This window comes from Dendrobates tinctorius, unplaced genomic scaffold, assembly GCF_039654945.1.
Source record: "Dendrobates tinctorius isolate UK_male_01 unplaced genomic scaffold, ASM3965494v1 ptg000057l, whole genome shotgun sequence".
Taxonomy (NCBI): Eukaryota; Metazoa; Chordata; class Amphibia; order Anura; family Dendrobatidae; genus Dendrobates; species Dendrobates tinctorius.
Window position 1 is genome coordinate 8,039,141 of NW_027361725.1, and position 20,858 is coordinate 8,059,998.

Consider the following 20,858-nt stretch of genomic DNA (forward strand, 5'->3'; position numbering starts at 1 on the left):
AATGCATGGAATGCTTATTTTTTGCGGTTTCGCTGCAAAATCGCGCTGTTAAAACCGCCGCAGAAACGCGAAAAAACCGCCACGTGTGAACTCAGCCTTAGGGTATGTGCAGACGGTGCGGATTCTGCTGCGGATCCACAGCGTTTCTGCAGCTGCGGGTCCACAGCAGATTTAGGTGCGTTGAACAGTACCATTGTTTTCAATGGTAAACTGGAAAACGCAGTGCACATGATGCAGATTTTTCCACGCGGTTTTGCTGCGGTTTACAATCCGCAGCATGTCAATTCTTTAGTGCAGAAACGCTGCAGTTTCACACCGCATCCATTATGAGGTGTAAAACCGCAGATATCCTGCGGATTTGTCTGCGGTTTTTACTACAAAATCCGCAGAGCCAAAAAACTCCGTGTGCACATAGCCTAAATGCCGGCATCATGGGCTACATAGAACACTTTCATCACGTGGCAACAATTGTGGTGTTTCAATTTTTTTCTATAGTTTATGGGTTGACTCATTTAATATTTTGATAGATGGGGCTCCGACGACCCAGCGATGACACAGGTGTGGGTTATGAAAATTGTTAGTTACATGGTTTGAAAAAAGACCACAGTCTGTGAAGGGCAACCTTTCTCTACCAATTCTACATTTTGTCACCAATTTAACCCCTTAGTGACGGAGCCATTTTGCAGCTTCACCCCTTTTCCCCCAAGGGTGGTTTGCACGTTCATGACGGGCCAATTTATACAATTCTGACCACTGTCCCTTTATGAGGTAATAACTCTGGAACGCTTCCATGGATCCCGGTGATTCTGACATTTTTTTCACGTGACATATTGTACTTCATGTTAGTGGTAAAATTTCATTCATATAACTTGCATTTATTTGTGAAAAAAATGAAAATTTGGCGAAAATTTCGCAATTTTCCAACTTTGAATTTTTATGCTCTTAAATCACAGAGATATGGCAGACAAAAAACTTAATAAGTAACAGGATCAACAACAGTAACAGGATCAACAATGCAGAACAGCTGCACTAAAAATAGGCTGAACTAGATAGATGGACATAAGGTCTTCCTTCAGCCTTCAAAACTATGTTACCATGTTACTATGTTAACATTTCCCACATGTTTACTTTACATCAGCACAATTTGGGAACCAAAAATTTTTTTGTTAGGAAGTTATAAGGGTTAAAAGTTGACCAGCGATTTCTCATTTTTGCAACACCATTTTATTTTTACGGACCACATCACATTTGAAGTCACTTTGAGGAGTCTATATGATAGAAAATACCCAAAAGTGACACCATTCTAAAAACTGCACCCCTCAAGGTGCTCAAAACCACATTCAAGAAGTATATTAACCCTTCAGGTGCTTCACAGGAATTTTTTTAATGTTTAAAAAAAATGAACATTTAACTTTTTTTCCACAAAAAAAAATTACTTCAGGTTCAATTTTTTTATTTTACCAAGGGTAACAGGAGAAATTGGACTGGAAAAGTTATTGTGCAATTTGTTCTGAGTACGCTGATACCTGATATGTGGGGGGGGACCACTGTTTGGACGCATGACAGAGCTCGGAAGGGAACAAGCACCGTTTGACTTTTTCACTGTAAAATTGGCTAGAATTCAGATCGGATGCCATGTCACGTTTGGAGAGCTCCTTATGTGCCTAAACAGTTGAAACCCCCAACAAGTGACCCCATTTTGGAAACTAGACCGCCTAAGGAACTTATCTAGATGTGTGGTGAACACTTTGAACCCCCAAGTGCTTTTCAGAAGTTTATAACGTACAGCCATACAATTAAAAAAATATATTTTTTTCCACAAAAATGATCTTTTCACCCCCAATTTTTATTTTCCCAAGGATAACAGGACCCCAAAAGTTATTGTGCAATTTGTCCTGACTACGATGATACCCCATATGTTGGGGTAAACCACTATTTGGGCGCATGGCAGAGCTCGGAAGGGAAGCAGCTCCATTTGACTTTTTTGGCTGGAATTGAGATCGGACGCCATGTCACGTTTGGAGAGCCCCTGATGTGCCAAAACAGTGGAAACCCCCCAATTCTAACTCCAACCCTAACCCCAACACACCCCTAACCCTAATCTCAGCCCTAACCCTAATGGGAAAATGGAAGGAAATACATTTTTTTTATTTTATTATTTTCCCTAACTAAGGGGGTGATAACGGGGGGGTTTGATTTACTATTTATAGCGGGTTTTTATATTTGGCAGCTGTCGCACGCTAAAAGACGCTTTTTATTGTAAAAATAGGTTATGCATCACCACATTTTGAGAGCTATAATTTTTCCATATTTTGTCCCACTGAGTCATGTGGGTCTTATTTTTTGCGGGACGAGTTGACGTTTTTCTTGGTACCATTTTCGGGCGCGTGACTTTTTTGATCGCTTTTTATTTCGATTTTTAGGACGCAGAATGAACAAAAAACAGCATTTCATAAATTTCTTTTGGGGGGTGCGTTTACACTGTTTCGCGTGCGGTAAAATTGATAAAGCAGTTTTATGCTTCGGGTTAGTACGGTTACAGTGATACCTCATTTATGTCTTTTTTTATGTTTTGGCGCTTTTATGCAATGAAAACAATTTTATATAAAAATAGTTATTTTTGCATCGCTTTATTCTGCGAGCTATATCTTTTTTATTTTTTCGCTGATGACGCTGTATGTTGGCTCATTTTTTGCTGGACAAGATGATGTTTTCAGCGGTACCATGGTTATTTATATCCGTCTTTTTGATCGCGCATTATTGCACTTTTTGTTCAGCGGTATGATGATAAAGCATTATTTTTTGCTTGGTTTTTTATTTTTATTTTTTAAGGGGTTCAATAAAGGGGTTAACTAGTGGGACAGTTTTATAGGGCGGGTCGTTACGGACGCGGCGATACCAAATATGTGTACTTTTATTATTTGCTTTTCTTTATTTTCAAAAAATGAATTTATTAGAGAATATTTTTTTTTTAATTTATTTAGCGATTTTTTTATAAATTATTTTTACACTTTTTTTTTAACTTTATTACATTGTCCCAGGGTGCAGTAAAATTGATGAAGCGGTTTTATTCTTCGGGTCAGTACGGTTACAGCAATACCTCATTTATGTCTTTTTTTATGTTTTGGCGCTTTTATGCAATGAAAACAATTTTATATAAAAATAACAATTTTTGCATCGCTTTATTCTGCGAGCTATAATTTTTTAATTTTTTCGCTGATGACGCTGTATGGTGGCTCGTTTTTTTTGCGAGACAAGATAACGTTGTCAGCGGTACCATGGTTATTTATATCCGTCTTTTTGATCGCGCGTTATTGCACTTTTTGTTCAGCAGTATGATGATAAAGCATTATTTTTTGGTTCTTTTTTCTTTTTATTTTTTAAGGGGTTCAATAAAGGGGTTAACTAGTGGGTCAGTTTTATAGGGCGGGTCATTACGGACGCGGCGATACCAAATATGTGTACTTTTATTGTTTTTATTTTATTTTAAAAAAATCAATTTATTAGGGAATTTTTTTTTTAAATTTATTTAGCAATTTTTTTATAAATTATTTTTACACTTTTTTTTTTTTTTAAACTTTATTATATTGTCCCAAGAGGGACATCACTGTCATGTGACAGATGGCTGATCTGTCACATCGCAGATCACTGTGACAGATCAGCGATCTGACACAGGCGCTGCACAGGCTTCCTCATGCCTGCGCTCTGCAGGCAGTAAGGAAGCCAGCTCCCTGCAGGCCCCCGAAGGTCCCCGCCGCCATATTGGATCTGTCACGGGGTCCTTCTCCGATACCACACAATCAACAGCGAGGGAAGGGTGAACAATCCCAGGACCTTTATTACAGCCAAAATTAGAAGGTCCATAAACAATCCACCACACAGAGGATACAATAGTCCAGAACAAGAATGTAGTCCAGTAACAGGATAAAATGTCCAGGGAGACGAGATTCCAAAACTCTGGCACCAGAGGATAAAAATGGGTCTTTCTCTCTGAAGTGGTCTTTACACGATCCTCTCCAAACAGGAACTGACTTGACCAGCTCCTGTTCTCCCCACCCCCTTCCATGTGTCCAGGGGTAGTCAAACAGGTTGGGGTGGTTTCCAGGCCTCCCAGAGGAGAACAAAGGAGCCTTGGGGATTAATGCACAACAGGGGGTCATCAAGAGACAGACACAGTCAGGCTGTAGACCCACAGGGCATCAAGAAAAACACTATGCAAACAAGTGAAATAGAAATATACACAAAATGACATCCACATAGCATATCATACCATCACAACCTCTCCCCCCCATAATAAGTGAGCACGCCATGAGGTCTACACAGACCTCTGGCCTGCTCACTTTAGTCCACATTGCTCAGTTATTTATAGTGGCAGGGGTAGGTTGGCCTGGGGAGCCTATGGCTCTTCTTGTCGAGACAGACCATCGGCGTTCTGGTGTTGGCTTCCCCGCTTGTATTGGATGGAGAAGCTGTAGGGTTGTAAGGACAAGCTCCATTGCAGCAATCTTCCATTGTCCCCTGATACACAGTTCAGCCATGTGAGGGGGTTGTGGTCTGTAACAATTGTAAAGTCTCTGCCATACAAGTATGGCTGCAATTTTTTTAGTGCCCACACGATGGCAAGGCACTCCTTTTCAATAGTGGCATAGGCAGCTTCCCGATCCAGTAGTTTCCGACTGGCAAAAGCAACAGGATGTTCTTGTCCGGCAGCGTTCACTTGGCTAAGTATTGCCCCAATCCCAAAGGTGGATGCATCTGTCTGCACGAGGAACCTGCGTTTATAATCCGGGGCAGCCAAGACAGGAGCATTGACGAGGGCAGTCTTTAACGCTGAAAAGGCATCCTCGCATGCAGGCGTCCACGTCACATTCCTAGGCATGTTCTTGTGGGTCAGGTCGGTTAGGGGCTTGGCCAAGGTGCTGAAGTTAGAAACAAATTTGCGATAGTATCCAGCAGTTCCTAAAAAGACAAGTACCTGCTTTTTAGTCTGGGGTCTACGCCAGTTGCTAATGGCTTCTACTTTGGCAGGCTCAGGCCTTAGGGTCCCACCCCCTACTCTATGCCCGATGTACTGCACCTCAGCCATCCCTATTTGGCACTTATCAGGGCGAATGGTCAGTCCTGCAGTAAGGATACAGTCTAGCACTATGCCCAGGTGTTTAAGATGTTCCTCCCAGGTTGTGCTAAAAATGGCAATGTCGTCTAAGTAAGCACAGGCAAAGTCCTGACATTGTTGTAACAGTCGATCTACCAGTCTCTGGAAAGTAGCGGGGGCAGTTTTCATCCCAAAGGGCATTCCCAGGAACTCAAAAAGCCCAAATGGAGTAATGAAGGCCGAGCGCTACTGAGCGTCTTCCGTTAGGGGTATCTGCCAGTACCCCTTGCTCAAGTCTAACGTGGTCACAAATTGGGCACTGGCCAAACGATCCAATAGATCATCAATCCTGGGCATGGGATAAGCATCACTCTTGGTGGCATCATTTAATCGTCTGTAATCAACACAGAATCGTGTTGTACCATCCTTCTTGGGGACCAGGACGACAGGAGAGGCCCAAGAACTGTGAGATGGCTGAATAACTCCCAGTCTTTTCATCTCCTCCAGTTCGTTCTTTATCATGCCTTGAACAGCCTCTGGAACCCAGTAGGCAGCCTGCTGGATGGGGCGTTGTCCGGGGGTTTCCATATGGTGGCTGGTGAGAGTAGTCTTCCCCGGCTTTGAGGAGAAAGCAGCAGCCCTCGGCCTTAGTATGGCGATAATATCGTCCTTTTGTATATATGATAACTGGGAGCCCAGGGGCACTTGTTCCAGTGATCCTCCCACTTGGGCTACCTGGAGGAGATCGGGGGGATACTCGGCGGCGGCGGTATCACTACGGGGGGTGGCAGACAGCTAGAACAGGCAGAGATCGGTCGTGGTAGTCTTTCAGCATGTTAATGTGAACGGTTTTCTGTCGTCGACCACTAGAGTCCAGGGCAATAACATAGTGTCATTAATTTTCTTGACAACCTGATAAGGGCCTTCCCACACTGCTTGAAGCTTGTTGGCAGGGGAAGCAGTAATCATGAGCACTTGCTGTCCTTCCATAACTTCCCGGTTCCTGGCATTACGGACATACCAGGTTTTGTCTGGACTGGGCCATTCGCTGATGTTCTTTAGCGAAGGTAGCTAGCTGGGCGAGACAGTCTCTGAGCTGTAGAACATAGGGAACGATGGGCATTCCGGTATCTGAGATGTCTCCCTCCAAATGTTCTTTCAGAAGAGTGAGAGGCCCACGGACCTTCCGGCTAAACAGTAGTTCGAAGGGAGAGAACCCTATGGACTCTTGGGGAACCTCCCCATAGGCGAAGAGGAGATGTGGCAGGTACTTTTCCCAGTCTTTTTCAACGTCAACAAAAGCCCTCTGCATATTTTTTATGGTTCCATTAAAGCGTTCACATAGTCCGTTGGTCTGCGGGTGGTATGGGGTGGTGCGAATGGCTCGAACACCACAGGTATGCCATAGGGACTGGACCAGATCTGACATGAACTGAGTGCCTTGATCCGATAATATTTCACTAGGAAACCCTACCCGGGTAAAGATGGTTACAAGGGCCTCGGCTACCTTTACTGCTGTAATACTGGACAGAGACACAGCTTCAGGATACCTAGTGGCATAGTCCACCACGGTCAGGATATATTTTTTCCCTGACCGGCTGGGGTGGGCCAGAGGACCTATGATGCTACACATTGAAATGGTTCCTCAATTATGGGCAGGATTGCAGGGGTACCTTATGTCGAGCTCCTGGATGCTGCATTCGCTGGCACACATCACAGGTGCGGCAATAATGGGCTACCGACAGCGAGACGCCCGGCCAGTAAAAACTTTGAGTGAGTCTCTTTTCAGTCCTTTTTCTCCCTTGATGCCAAGCCAAGGGGATGTCATGGGCCAGTTGGAGTAGCTGTGCCCTGTACTTCTGAGGGACAATGAGTTGCCTGGTCGTTGCGTCAGGGCTGCCCTGGTCACTGCCCTTTGTTACACGATAATACAGTCCGTTTTCTCGAGTGAAGCCATCCCCATTATCTCCCATGTGCCCAGTTTCTGCCATTCTCCTATGGGCTGCTAAGCTAGTGTCACCCTCTATTTCTCTCCTGAACTCCTCTCTGTCCCAAGACTCCCAATGTAGTAGCAGCAAACGTATTGCTTACCACCTCTGATGCGGTTCGTGGTGGTTGCTCCCCGGTGAGGTCTGGATGATGTAGTGCTTGAAGGGCCTGTAGTTGGGTGACTGCTCCCACAAATTGGCACTGTAACTCCCCAATGTCGTTACCAAGGAGGATATCTGCAGGAAGTCCTCCCATAACTCCAATCCAACACAGTTTTTCTCCACAACCATAATCCAAATGCACAGAAGCTCGCTGTATATATTTGCGGGCACCCCCCGCTAGGACAATGGGAAATCCCGGACCCTGGTAAATTGCCTCGGGTCGAACCACACGGGGGTCAGCGATAGTCAAGAATGCCCCCGTGTCTCTAAATCCTGACACTTTGTATCCATCAATTAAGACATCCTGCAGGTGGCGTTGCTGTTGCTCTGAGTAGCTAAAGGACAGAGGCCGGAATCCGTACACTCCAGGAGCAGTATCTATGGTGCCGTGGTCAGTGGTCCACTCTGGTGGGGGTGGTGGTAGCTCTTCCTCAGGCGTGTTGGAGTGCACAAGATACACTGGATGAGGTGGGGCTGCGTGGGGCTCCCTCCGAATCCTGGAGGGACAGCCAGACTGCAAATGTCCAGGTTGCCCACACCCATAACACCTCCTCTCTGTGATACCCCCAGGTCGTGGTCGGAACTGTTGGGGTCTAGGATTGTGAGGCGTGATTGTCATCGGCTTGCGACTAGGTGGAAGGGCAGATATAATTGTCCAGAAGCCTCCTCCATTGCGGCCGGATAGTAAGGGCTTCATCGGCCAGGGCTGCAGCTCTATCCACGGTACACGGCGTGCGCTCCCAGACCCATTCCCGTACCTCTGCGGGGCACTTGGCAAGAAATTGTTCTATAAGGAACGCCTGTATAACATCTTCCACAGAAAAGGCGTTTTCTGCTTCCAGCCATCTCCGACATGCCTGGGACATCTTATGTGCATACATCCTAAACGATCCCCCCATGGTGCATGGGAGGTCTCGGAACTTGACCCTATATGAGTCTGGGGTGATAGCATGGTAATCCAGGATAGTCCGCTTTACAATGTTATAATCCCAATTCCGAGGTGCGTCAATGGTTCTGTAAGCCTCCGCCATGCTACCGTTCAGGAGCCCCACTAACAAATGCATCCAGCTAGAGTGGGGCACCTCCATCACAGCACACTGCTGCTCAAAGTCTTTGAAGAACCCCTCCACATCTCCAGAAGCCTCATCAAATGGCTTAAATTCTGTCCGGGTGATCCGTACAGGCTCCTAGATTGTTGGGGTTACACTCCACATTGCGTTACTCCCTCTTTCAAGCTCCATTATTTCTTGTCTCCGCTGTGCCCAGCGGGCAGCCTCCTCCTTGTACTCCTGAGAGACGCTGGGGCCCAGAACCGCCATTTCTTCTTCGTACCATACCAACCACTGGCTTTTCTGGATGGGGATCCCTGTCTCCAGTGCTCGTCCTTCAGACATCTGGGAGGAGGTGGCCGGGCTAGCGCCCACCAGTAGATTGATTAAGGCCTCTTTAGTAAGTCCCTGGTAGTTCAGGCCCAGGTCTCTAGCTCTCTCCTGTAAACTGGATACAGTCCAATTTCTGGACTCACTCTGTGGGTGGTTCTCCATTGGGTTATGCTCTGTTTATCCCACTGCTGCCACCAGTTGTCACGGGGTCCTTCTCCGATACCACACATTCAACAGAGCGAGGGAAGGGTGAACAATCCCAAGACCTTTATTACAGCCAAAATTAGAAGGTCCATAAACAATCCACCACACTGAGGATACAATAGTCCAGAACAAGAATGTAGTCCAGTAACAGGATAAAATGTCCAGGGTGACGAGATTCCAAAACTCTGGCACCAGAGGATAAAAATGGGTCCCTCTCTCTGAAGTGCAGTCTTTACACGATCCTCTCCAAACAGGAACTGACTTGACCAGCTCCTGTTCTCCCCACCCCCTTCCATGTGTCCAGGGGTAGTCAAACAGGTTGGGGCGGTTTCCAGGCCTCCCAGAGTAGAACAAAGGAGCCTTGGGGAGTAATGCACAACAGGGGGTCATTAAGAGACAGACACAGTCAGGCTGTAGACCCACAGGGCATCGACAAAAACACTATGCAAACAAGTGAAATAGAAATATACACAAAATGACATCCACATAGCATATCATACCATCACAGGATCCGGGGACCTGTAGGGAAGGAGGCCCCCGGAGCAGCGCAATGATAATCAGCAGACACCCGGCCGCGATCAGCGGTGCTCCCCACGGGGGGCTCCCCTGATCGCCTTGACGTACTATTCTGTCCTTGGGACTTAGGTCCCAGATCACATGGACGGAATAGTTCATCTAATGTAGGAAAGGGGTTATTGACCACGCCTATTTTTACATTTCTGATCACTGTCACTTTATGAGGTTATAACTCTGGAACACTTTAACGGATCCCGCTGATTCTGAGATTGTTTTTTCGTGACATATTTTAGTTCATGTTAGTGATAAAATTTCTGCGCTATGACTTGCATTTATTTATGAAAATATGGCGAAAATTTTGCAATTTTCAAACTTTTAATTTTTATGCCTTTAAATCAGAGATGTCACAGAAAAAACTTAATAAATTACATTTCCACATGTCTACTTTACATCAGCACAATTTTGGAAACAATTTTTTTTTTTTGTTAGGAAGTTATAAGGGTTAAAAGTTGACCAGAGATTTCTCATTTTTACAGCAAAATTTACAAAACCATTTTTTTTTAGGGACCACATCATATTTAAAGTAATTTTGAGAGGTGTACATGGCAGAAAATACCCAAAAGTGACACCATTCTAAAAACTGGACCCCTCAAGGTGCTCAAAACCACATTCAAGAAGTTTATTAACCCTTTATGTGCTTCACAGGAACTGAAGCAATGTGGAAGGAAAAAATTAATATTTAACTTTTTTTTGCCAAAAATTTATTTCAGAACCAATTTTTTTTATTTTCACGAGTGTTAAAAGAGAAAATGAACCACAAAATTTGTTGTGCAATCTTTCCTGAATACGCAGATACCCCATATGTGGGGGTAAACCACTTTTTGAGCGCATGGCAGGGCATGGAACAGAAGGAGCGCCGCTTGACTTTTTCAATGCCGAATTGGCTGGAATTGAGATCGGATGCCATGTTGCGTTTGGAGAGTCCCAGATGTGCCTAAACAGTGGAAACCCCCAACAAGTGATCCAATTTTGGAAACTAAACCCCTTAAGGAACTTATCTAGATGTGTGGTGAGCACTTTGAACCTCCAAGTGCTTCACAGAAGTTTATAACGTAGAGCTGTGAAAATAAAAAATCATTTTTTTCCACAAAAATTATCTTTTTGCCCCGAATTTTTTATTTTCCCAAAGGTAACAGGAGAAATTAGACCCCCAAAGTTGTTGTGCAATTTGTCCTGAGTATGCCCATACCCCATATGTGGGGGAAAACCACTGTTTGGGAGCACGGCAGACCTCAGAAGCGAAGGAGCACTGATTGACTTTTTCAATGCAGAATTGGCTGGAATTGAGATTGGACGCCATGTCGCATTTGGAGAGCCCCTGATGTGCCTAAACAGTGAAAAAAAAACACAAGTCACACCATTTTGGAAACTAGACCCCTTAAGGAACTTATCTAGATGTGTGGTGAGCACTTTGAACCCCCAAGTGCTTGACAGACGTTTATAACGCAGAGCAGTGAAAATAAAAAATCATTTTTTTTCCTCAAAAATGATTTTTTAGCCCACTATTTTTTATTTTCACAAGGCTAACAGGAGAAATTGGACCACAAAAGTTGTTGTGCAATTTGTCCTGAGTACACTGATGCCCCATATGTGGGGGGTGTGAGAAGCATGGGGGAATCGTGGATGAGGGCAGGTATATCTCGCCCAGATACCTTTCCTATGTGGCCTAGTCTGGTCAGTATCTCACCTGGTGACTAATGAGAAATGAGAGGCGGATATAAAAGGATGCCATGTGGTGTGTTAGTTGCTCAGCCTGGGGAACACAGAGAGCCTGTCTGTGTGAGCAACACTTGTGAGTGAAAGCTGTGCTTACGGTAACGCTGGTTTGGCTGGCTGGGAGAAGCCCTCCAGTTGGTTGTTAGTGCAGACCCTGTTTAGTTCGTGCCGGACAGGCAAGGATTTGTTTTATGTTTTATTTCCTGTATGTTTTTGCTTTCACCTGAAATAAACCTGACCCAGAGTCAGGTATGACCGAATCCCGGCTGTGCACCTGAGTTTCATGCTAAACCCACGTGGCCTTTGACCCCAGCAAAGGTGATCCCAGAGTGTGATCCCAAAGGTGATCCCAGAGTGTTTTAACACAAATTGGTGGAGAACGCGGGCACCACGTTGAAAGCATGAACATAGAGGACGTGGTGAAAGCGCTGGTACAGTCCACCGCCGTCCAGCAAGAAGCTAATCGGGTGATGATGGCCCAGCTGAAGGAGTTGGTGAACATGACAGCTACAGATTGTTCACTTCTCCAGCAGGTGGCGCAGCGCCTGGCGACCTTACCTGAGGTTAACCCAGAGGCCGGTTCGAGAGTGATTCGAGTCGGTACTTGCAGAAGATGACGACAGGAAATGACGTCGACTCATACCTGACCACGTTTGAACGGACGGCGAAGGCCCCCTGGGCCGGCCTGATTGCCCCGTTTCTTTCCGGTGAGGCCCAAAAAGCCTATTATGACTTAGAACCTGAAGCCATGCAGGACTTTTGCAAACTGAAAGCCGAGATCTTGGCCCGGCTGGGAGTGACGACCGCTGTCAGTGCACAAAGAATGCATCGATGGACTTATCAGCCAGATAAACCACCGCGGTCACAGATGTTCGACCTGATCCACCTGACGAAGAAGTGGCTACAACCCGAGGTGCTGACAGCGCCAGAGATCATCCAGAAAGTCGTCCTGGACAAGTACCTGAGAGCTCTACCACCGGCCCTGAGGAAGTGGGTAAGCCTTGGAAATCCGACAACGGCAGATCAACTGGTGGATATGGTTGAGCGTTACTCCGTGGCGGAAGGACTCAGAGACGACGCTACCCCACCTCCGTCTTCATCATCTCCACGTGGAACCGGTAAGACTGTTCCCGGGAGTAGAGGAGAAGGAAAAATCCCTAAGACAGTGGGGGAGGAAAATGGGACTGCTCGCACGGTGACGCCAAGAGTAACGAACTTTGGGCTAGGCAAGGGGCCCGTTAGGTGTTTTCGCTGCCAAGAGATGGGCCACATCGCTGCGAACTGTCTGGTCACTACTGAACCCATGCAGTGCGACGTCACAGACTCTAAAAACCGCATGTCTATGGTTGCCCAGATAGAGAGTGTGAATGCCGGTCAAAGTAAGGTGGAAAAACACCTGTGTGATGTATCGGTGGATGGGAAGAATGTGGTGGCATTGGTAGACTCGGGAAGTGTGGCGACTCTGGTGAAGGCCAGTCTGGTGTCAGCCCCGACTGGACCATTAGACAGATTTTCTGTAACATGTGTGCATGGAGACACCTGTTCGTACCTCACCGCGGTCGTATGCATTTCTACTTCCTATGGGACGGTGCAACATAAAGTGGGACTCGTCCCCACGTTGTTGCATGATGTGATCTTGGGCCAGGATTTCCCCCACTTCTGGCAATTGTGGGAGAATAAATTGGTACCCCAGGGTAACAGTGTACGTGATTCCTGTCCCAGGGCGTGGGTGTGTCCCGAACCCCTGGAGGAGGTTCCCCAGGAAGACTCTAGTGACGAGTCTACTGGAAATGACCTTCAGTTCCCGTTTTCGGTCATGGCGGGGGATACTGAGGAGACCAGGGAGGAGGAGGGGGCAGGCAGCCGTCCACCTCCCCGTTTTCTGGATTTGGAAGTCCAGAAAGATGACTTCCAAAGCGAGCAAATAAAGGATCCTACCCTTTCTCAGGCTAGGACAAATGTAAAAGTGATAAATGGGGTACCCGTAGACCTGGCACTAGGCTGGCATATCCTTACATGGTCCTGGAGAATGATTTATTATATCAGATAGAGAAAAAGGGGGAAGATACGGTGCAACGATTAGTCGTGCCAAAACCCTACCGGCGGAAAGTGCTGGACCTGGCCCAAGGACATGTGATGGGAGGTCACTTGGGAGTCCAGAAAACCACCGAAAGTATATTACACTGTTTTGTTTGGCCAGGCATGCATCATGATGTTCGTGTATATTGTGAGTCTTGTCCTGACTGCCAAGCCTCTGCGCCTAAACCCCGATTCTGTAGCCCTTTGGTACCCCTGCCTATTATTGAAGTCCCGTTTGAGAGGATTGGGATGAATTTAGTGGGGCCCCTTCCACGGTCTGCACGTGGACACCAACATATCCTGGTCATCGTGGATTATGCCACTCGTTAACCGGAGGCCATCCCTTTGCGTAACACGGCCACCAAAACGATTGCCAAGAAACTGGTGCATGTGTTTAGTCGGGTCGGTATTCCAAAACAGATACTTACTGACCAGGGGACTCCCTTTATGTCAAGGGTAATGAGGGAGCTCTGCAGGTTGCTACAAATCGAACCGTTACGCATGTCTGTGTATCACCCTCAAACAGACGGGCTGATCGAACGGTTCAATAAAACTTTGAAGCAGATGCTGAGAAAGGCGATAGACAAGGATGGGGAAAAACTGGGACTATGTACTTACGTATTTGCTTTTTGGCATCAGGAAAGTGCCCCAGTCTTCCACTCGGTTCTTGCCTTTCGAGATATAGTACGCCCGACGTCTCCGCGGACTGTTAGACGTCACAAAAGAAACCTGGGAGGGGAGGGTCACTCCGTTTAAAACGGTGATAGATCATGTAACACAAATGCATGACTGCATTGCGGCCATTATGCCCATCATCAAAGGGCACATGATGCAGGCTCAGGAAGCCCAGAAAAGAATCTATGACAGGGGCGCCAAGATCTGTACGTTTGCACCCAGACATAGGGTGTTGATCCTGGTCCCCACGGCCAACAGTAAATTCCTTGCAAAGTGGCAGGGCCCCTTTGAGGTTAAGGAAAGAGTTGGTGAGGTAAACTACAAAGTGTATCAGGCAGGTAAAAGGAAACCTGAACAGATTTATCATGTAAATCTGATAAAACCCTGGAAGGATCTGTCTGCCTTAGGCTTCTTTCAGACATCCGTCTTTAGTGTTCCGGCGCCTTGCGGTGAAAAGCCGTACTGCTGGATGCGGCGTGGAGCACAGACACCGGATGTATGTGTACGGCTGGATACAGTGTCGTGAACATTTAAAGGAGCCAGAGCGCAAAGAGGGCGAGCAGACAGGTATGATGATCAGGGGGACGAGAGAGAGAGGGACGAGAGAGGGACGAGAGAGAGAGATTTTAGCTATAGATGGCAGTCACTTATGGTGTTAAAACACAAAGTGTCCGGGCATGCGCTGTTCTGAAAACCGTATCGGCGCTGTCAAAAAACGTTACAGGGAACGTTTTTTGCAGACGCCGGACGGCGCATTTTTGCCGTCTCCGGCAGAAACCTTACACCCCGAATGCCCATCTGGCACGATGCGGCGATAATGACAGTCAATGAGGAAAAAACCGGATCCGGTGCCATCCGGTGCCGACTCAGGTTTTTTACATTTTCGTCGCATCGTGCCGGATTCCAGAAAACGGATGTGTGAAAGCAGCCTTAGCGGATCTGGCCCGGCCCGTCTGCTCGCATACCGTACCGGAGGTACGGATTGCAGAGACTCTCTCAGAGCGGCAAAAGACTGAGGTCAGGCAGTTTCTGCTTCACAACCAAAAGCTTTTCTCTGAAAAACCCGGGCAGACTACGCTAATGAAACAGGACATCATAACGTTACCTGGGGTCACCGTCCATGTGAAACCATACAGAATCCCGGAAGCGCGCCGTGAAGCCGTTTCCCGAGAAGTCAAGACAATGTTAGAGTTAGGGGTCATTGAGGAGTCGCATAGTGCTTGGTCCAGCCCGATTGTGTTAATTCCTAAACCGGACGGCACCATCCGGTTCTGCAAAGACTTCAGGAAACTGAATGCGGTCTCTAAATTTGATGCTTACCCTATGCCTCGGGTCGACGAGTTAACCCCTTAAGCCCCAAGGGTGGTTTGCACGTTCATGACCGGGCCAATTTTTACAATTCTGACCACTGTCCCTTTATGAGGTTATAACTCTGAAGCGCTTCCATGGATCCCGGTGATTCTGACATTGTTTTCTCATGACATATTGTACTTCATGTTAGTGGTAAAATTTCATTCATATAACTTGCGTTTATTTGTGAAAAAAAACGGAAATTTGGCGAAAATTTTGAAAATTTCGCAATTTTCCAAATTTGAATTTTTATGCCCTTAAATCACAGAGATACGGCACACAAAAAACTTAATAAATAACATTTCCCACATGTTTACTTTACATCAGCACAATTTTGGAACCAACATTTTTTTTGTTAGGAAGTTGTAAGGGTTAAAAATTGACCAGCGATTTCTCATTTTTGCAACACCATTTTATTTTTACGGACCACATCACATTTGAAGCCACTTTGAGGGGTCTATATGATAGAAAATACCCAAAAGTGACACCATTCTAAAAACTGCACACCTTAAGGTGCTCAAAACCACATTCAAGAAGTTGATTAGCCCTTTAGGTGCGTCACAGGAATTTTTTGAATATTTAAAAAAAAAATGAACATTTAACTTTTTTTCACAAAAAAAATACTTCAGGTTCAATTTTCAATTTTTTTATTTTACCAAGGGTAACAGGAGAAATTGGACTGCAAATGTTATTGTGCAATTTGTCCTGAGTACGCTGACACCTGATATGTGGGGGGGAACCACTGTTTCGGCGCATGGCAGACCTCAGAAGGGAAGGAGCGCCGTTTCGCTTTTTCCATGCAAAATAGGCTGGAATTCAGATCGGACGCCATGTCGCGTTTGGAGAGCCCCTGATGTACCTAAACAGTGGAAACCCCCCCACAAGTGACCCCATTTTGGAAACTAGACCTCCCAAGGAACTTATCTAGATATGTGGTGAGAACTTTGAACCCACAAGGGCTTCACAGAAGTTTATAACGTACAGCGGTACAATTAAAAATCATATTTTTTCCACAAAAATGATCTTTTCACCCCCAATTTTTATTTTTCCAAGGGTAACGGGACCCTAAAAGTTATTGTGCAATTTGTCCTGAGTACGCTGATACCCATATGTGGGTGTAAATGACTATTAGGGTGCATGGCAGAGCTCGGAAGGGAAGCAGCGCCATTTGACGTTTTTGGCTGGAATTGAGATCGGACACCATGTCGCGATTGGAAAACCCCTGATGTAGCAAAACAGTGGAAACCCCCCACAAATGACACCATTTTGGAAACTAGACCCCCCAAGGAACTTATCTAGATGTGTGGTGAGAACTTTGAACCCCCAAGGGCTTCACAGAAGTTTATAACATACAGCCGTACAATTAAAAAAATCATATTTTTTCCACAAAAATGATCTTTTCACCCTCAATTCTTATTTTTCCAAGGGTAACAGGACCCTAAAAGATATTGTGCAATTTGTCCTGAGTGCGCTGATACCCCACATGTGGGGTAAACCACTATTTGGGCGCATGGCAGAGCTCGGAAGGGAAGCAGCGCCATTTGACGTTTTTGGCTGGAATTGAGATCGGACACCATGTCGCGATTGGAAAACCCCTGATGTACCAAAACAGTGAAAACCCCCACAAATGACACCATTTTGGAAACTAGACCCCCCAAGGATCTTATCTAGATGTGTGGTGAGAACTTTGAACCCCCAAGGGCTTCACAGAAGTTTATAACAATCAGCCGTACAATTAAAAAGTCATATTTTTTCCACAAAAATGATCTTTTCACCCTCAATTCTTATTTTTCCAAGGGTAACAGGACCCTAAAAGATATTGTGCAATTTGTCCTGAGTGCGCTGATACCCCACATGTGGGGGTAAACCACTATTTGGGCGCATAGCAGAGCTCGGAAGGGAAGCAGCGCCATTTGACGTTTTTGGCTGGAATTGAGATTGGACACCATGTCGCGTTTGGAAAGCCCCTGATGTACCAAAACAGTAGAAACCCCCCACAAATGACACCATTTTGGAAACTAGACCCCCCCAAGGATCTTATCTAGATGTGTGGTGAGCACTTTGAACTCCCCAGTGCTTCACAGAAGTTTATAACGCCCGGGCGTGAAAATAAAAAAATCGTATTTTTTCCACAAACATGATCTTTTAGTCACCAATTTTTTTATTTTCCCAAGGGTACAAGGAGAAATTAGACCCCAAAAGTTGTTGTCCAATTTGTCCTGAGTACACTGACACCCCATATGTGGGAGAAAACTACTGTATGGGCACACGTCGGAGCTCGGAAGGGAAGTAGTGACGTTTTGGAATGCAGACTTTGATGGAATGGTCTGCAGGTGTCATGTTGCCTTTGGAGAGCCCCTAATGTTCCTTATCAGTGGAAACCCCCCACAAATGACCCCATTTTGGAAACTAGACCCCCTAAGGAACTTATCTAGATGTGTGGTGAGCACTTTGAACCCCCAAGGGCTTCACAGAAGTTTATAATGCCCAGGCATGAAAATAAAAAAAATCGTATTTTTTCCACAAACATGATCAATTAGTCTCCAATTTTTTGATTTTCCCAAGGGTAACAGGAGAAATTGGACCGCAAAAGTTGTTGTCCAATTTGTCCTGAGTACGCTGATACCTCATATGTGGGAGAAAACTACTGTATGGGCACACGTCGGGGTTCGGAAGGGAAGTAGTGATGTTTTGGAATGCAGACTTTGATAGATTGGTCTGCTGGTGTCATGTGCATGTGGAGAGCCCCTGATGTACCTAAACTATTGAAACTCCCCACAAGTGACCCCATTTTGGAAACTAGACCCCCCACGGAACTTATCTAGATGTGTGGTGAGCACTTTGAACCCCCAATTGCTTCACAGATTTTTATAACGCCTGGGCGTGAAAATAAAAAAATCATTTTTTTCCACAAAAATGATATTTTTGCCCCCAATTTTTTATTTTCCTAAGGGTAACAGGAGAAATTGGACCCCAAAAGTTGTTTTGCAATTTGTCCTGAGTATGCTGATACCCTATATGTGGGGGTAAAACACTGTTTGGGCGCATGGCAGAGCTTGGAAGGGAAGGAGCACCATTTGACTTTTTCAACGCAGAATTGGCTGGAATTGAGATCAGACGCCATGTTGCATTTGGAGAGCCCCTGATGTGCCCAAACAGTGGAAACCCCCCAATTATAACTCCAACCCTAACCCCAACACACCCCTAACCCTAATCTCAGCCCTAACCCTAGCCCTAACCCTAACCCTAATGGGAAAATGGAAATAAATACATTTTTTTATTTTATTATTTTTCCCTAACTAAGGGGGTGATAACGGGGGGTTTGATTTACTATTTATGGCGGTTTTTATGTTTGGCAGCTGTCATACGCTAAAAGACACTTTTTATTGTAAAAATAGTTTTTGCATCACCACATATTGAGAGCTATAATTTTTCCGTATTTTGACCCACCGAGTCATGTGAGGTCTTATTTTTTGCGGGACGAGTTGACATTTTTATTGGTACCATTTTCGGGCACGTGACATTTTTTGATCGCTTTTTATTCCGATTTTTGGGACACAGAATGAACTAAAACCAGCGTTTCATGAATTTCTTTTGGGGGGGTGCGTTTACACCGTTCCGCGTGTGGTAAAATTGATAAAGCGGTTTTATTCTTCGGGTCAGTATGGTTACAGAGATACCTCATTTAGGTCTTTTTTTATGTTTTGGCGGTTTTATGCAATGAAAACTATTTTATATAAAAAATAATTATTTTTGCATCGCTTTATTCTGCGAGCTATAACTTTTTTATTTTTTTGCGGATGACGCTGTATGGTGGCTCTTTTTTTGCGGAACAAGCTGAGGTTTTCAGCGGTACCATGGATATTTATATGCGTCTTTTTGATCGCGCGTTATTGCACTTTTTGTTCGGTGGTATGATAATAAATCATTATTTTTTGTTTCGTTTTTTATTTTTATTTTTTAAGGGATTTGTTAAAGGGGTTAACTAATGGGACAGTTTTATAGGGCGGGTCTTTACGGACGCGGCGATACCAAATATGTGTACTTTTATTGTTTTGGTTTTTTTTATTTTCAAAAAATGAATTTATTGGGGAATATTTTTTTTTTTTAACTAATTTATTTAGCGATTTTTTTAAAATTATTTTTACACTTTTTTTTTTTTTTTTACTTTATTACATTGTCCCAGGTGGGACATCACTGTCCTGTGACAGATCGCTGATCTGTCACATCACAGATCACTGCGACAGATCAGCGATCTGTCACAGGCACTGCTGCAGACTTCCTCATGCCTGTGCTTTGCAGGCAGTGAGGAAGTCAGCTCCCTACAGGCCCCCGAAGGTCCCCGTCGCCATCTTGGATCTGGGGGCCTGTAGGGAAAGAGCCCCCCCGCTGCACATTGCGCTGCCGTTGGGGGCTCAGGGAAGCACGGAGGGAGCCCCCTCCCTGCCGATGCATTGACACACACACATTGTGCCGGGTGTCAGCTGTGATAATCAGCTGACACCTGGCCGTGATCAGCGGCGCTCAGCACGTGGGCGCCGCTGATCGCTATGACGTACTATCCCGTCCCTGGGAATTAAGTCCCAGGGCACATGGACGGGATAGTACGTCTGCTGGCAGAAAGGGGTTAATAGATCGGTTTGGGAAGGCCCGGTATATTACGACCCTAGATCTAATAAAGGGATATTGGCAGATCCCTCTGCCAGAGAGAAAACGGTGTTTGCTACACCGGAAGGTTTATTCCAGTATGTGTATATGCCGTTTGGATTGCACGGAGCGCCGGCGACATTCCAGAGACTGATGGATCGAGTCCTGAGGCCACATAGGCAGTACGCTTATGCCTATTTGGATGACATTGTCATTTACAGCTTGGACTGGGAGACTCACCTCCGGAAAGTGCAAGCTGTGATTGAGGACCTGTGGGGGGCAGGTCTAACCGCGAACCCAAAGAAATGTCACATCGGGCTAGAAGAAGCCCGGTATTTGGGTTACGTAATTGGGAGGGGTATTGTTAAACCCCAGGTCGATAAAATTGAATTTTTTCAGGACTGGCTGCAACCAGTTAACAAATAGCAGGTGCAAGCCTATCTGGGGATCGCCGGCTATTATTGCCGGTTCATCCCCAATTTTGCAGCCATCGCTATACCCCTGACGGATCTTACCAAAGGAAAAGATTCTGTCATGGTTAAATGGAATTTAGCGGCTTAAGAAGCCTTCCATAGCCTAAAACGGGCCCTTTGCTCTCAACCCGTACTGGTGACTCCAGATTTCCGCAGCGAGTTTGTGGTACAAACTGATGTTTCTGAGACCGGTATTGGAGCCGTACTGTCACAAGCGAGTGACGGAGTGGAACACCCGGTCCTCTATCTCAGCAGGAAGCTGAATATGTTAGGTGTCAGGTTTCTGCGTCTGCTCTGCAGGAATCCAGAGCCTCACATTCTGCGGTCACCTGCTATCTTTCTACTGCAGAGGAGATTACTTTGCAGCAGACCGCTCCAGAGACTACACTAGCGTCCGATAGTGTGTTGCCTCACGGCACTGTCGTACAGCGGCAGTAGTTACCGCCGCACTGCAGTTAGCAGCACCTTCTGGCGTCCGCGGTAGCGACTCCGCACGCACGGTAGGTCAAGT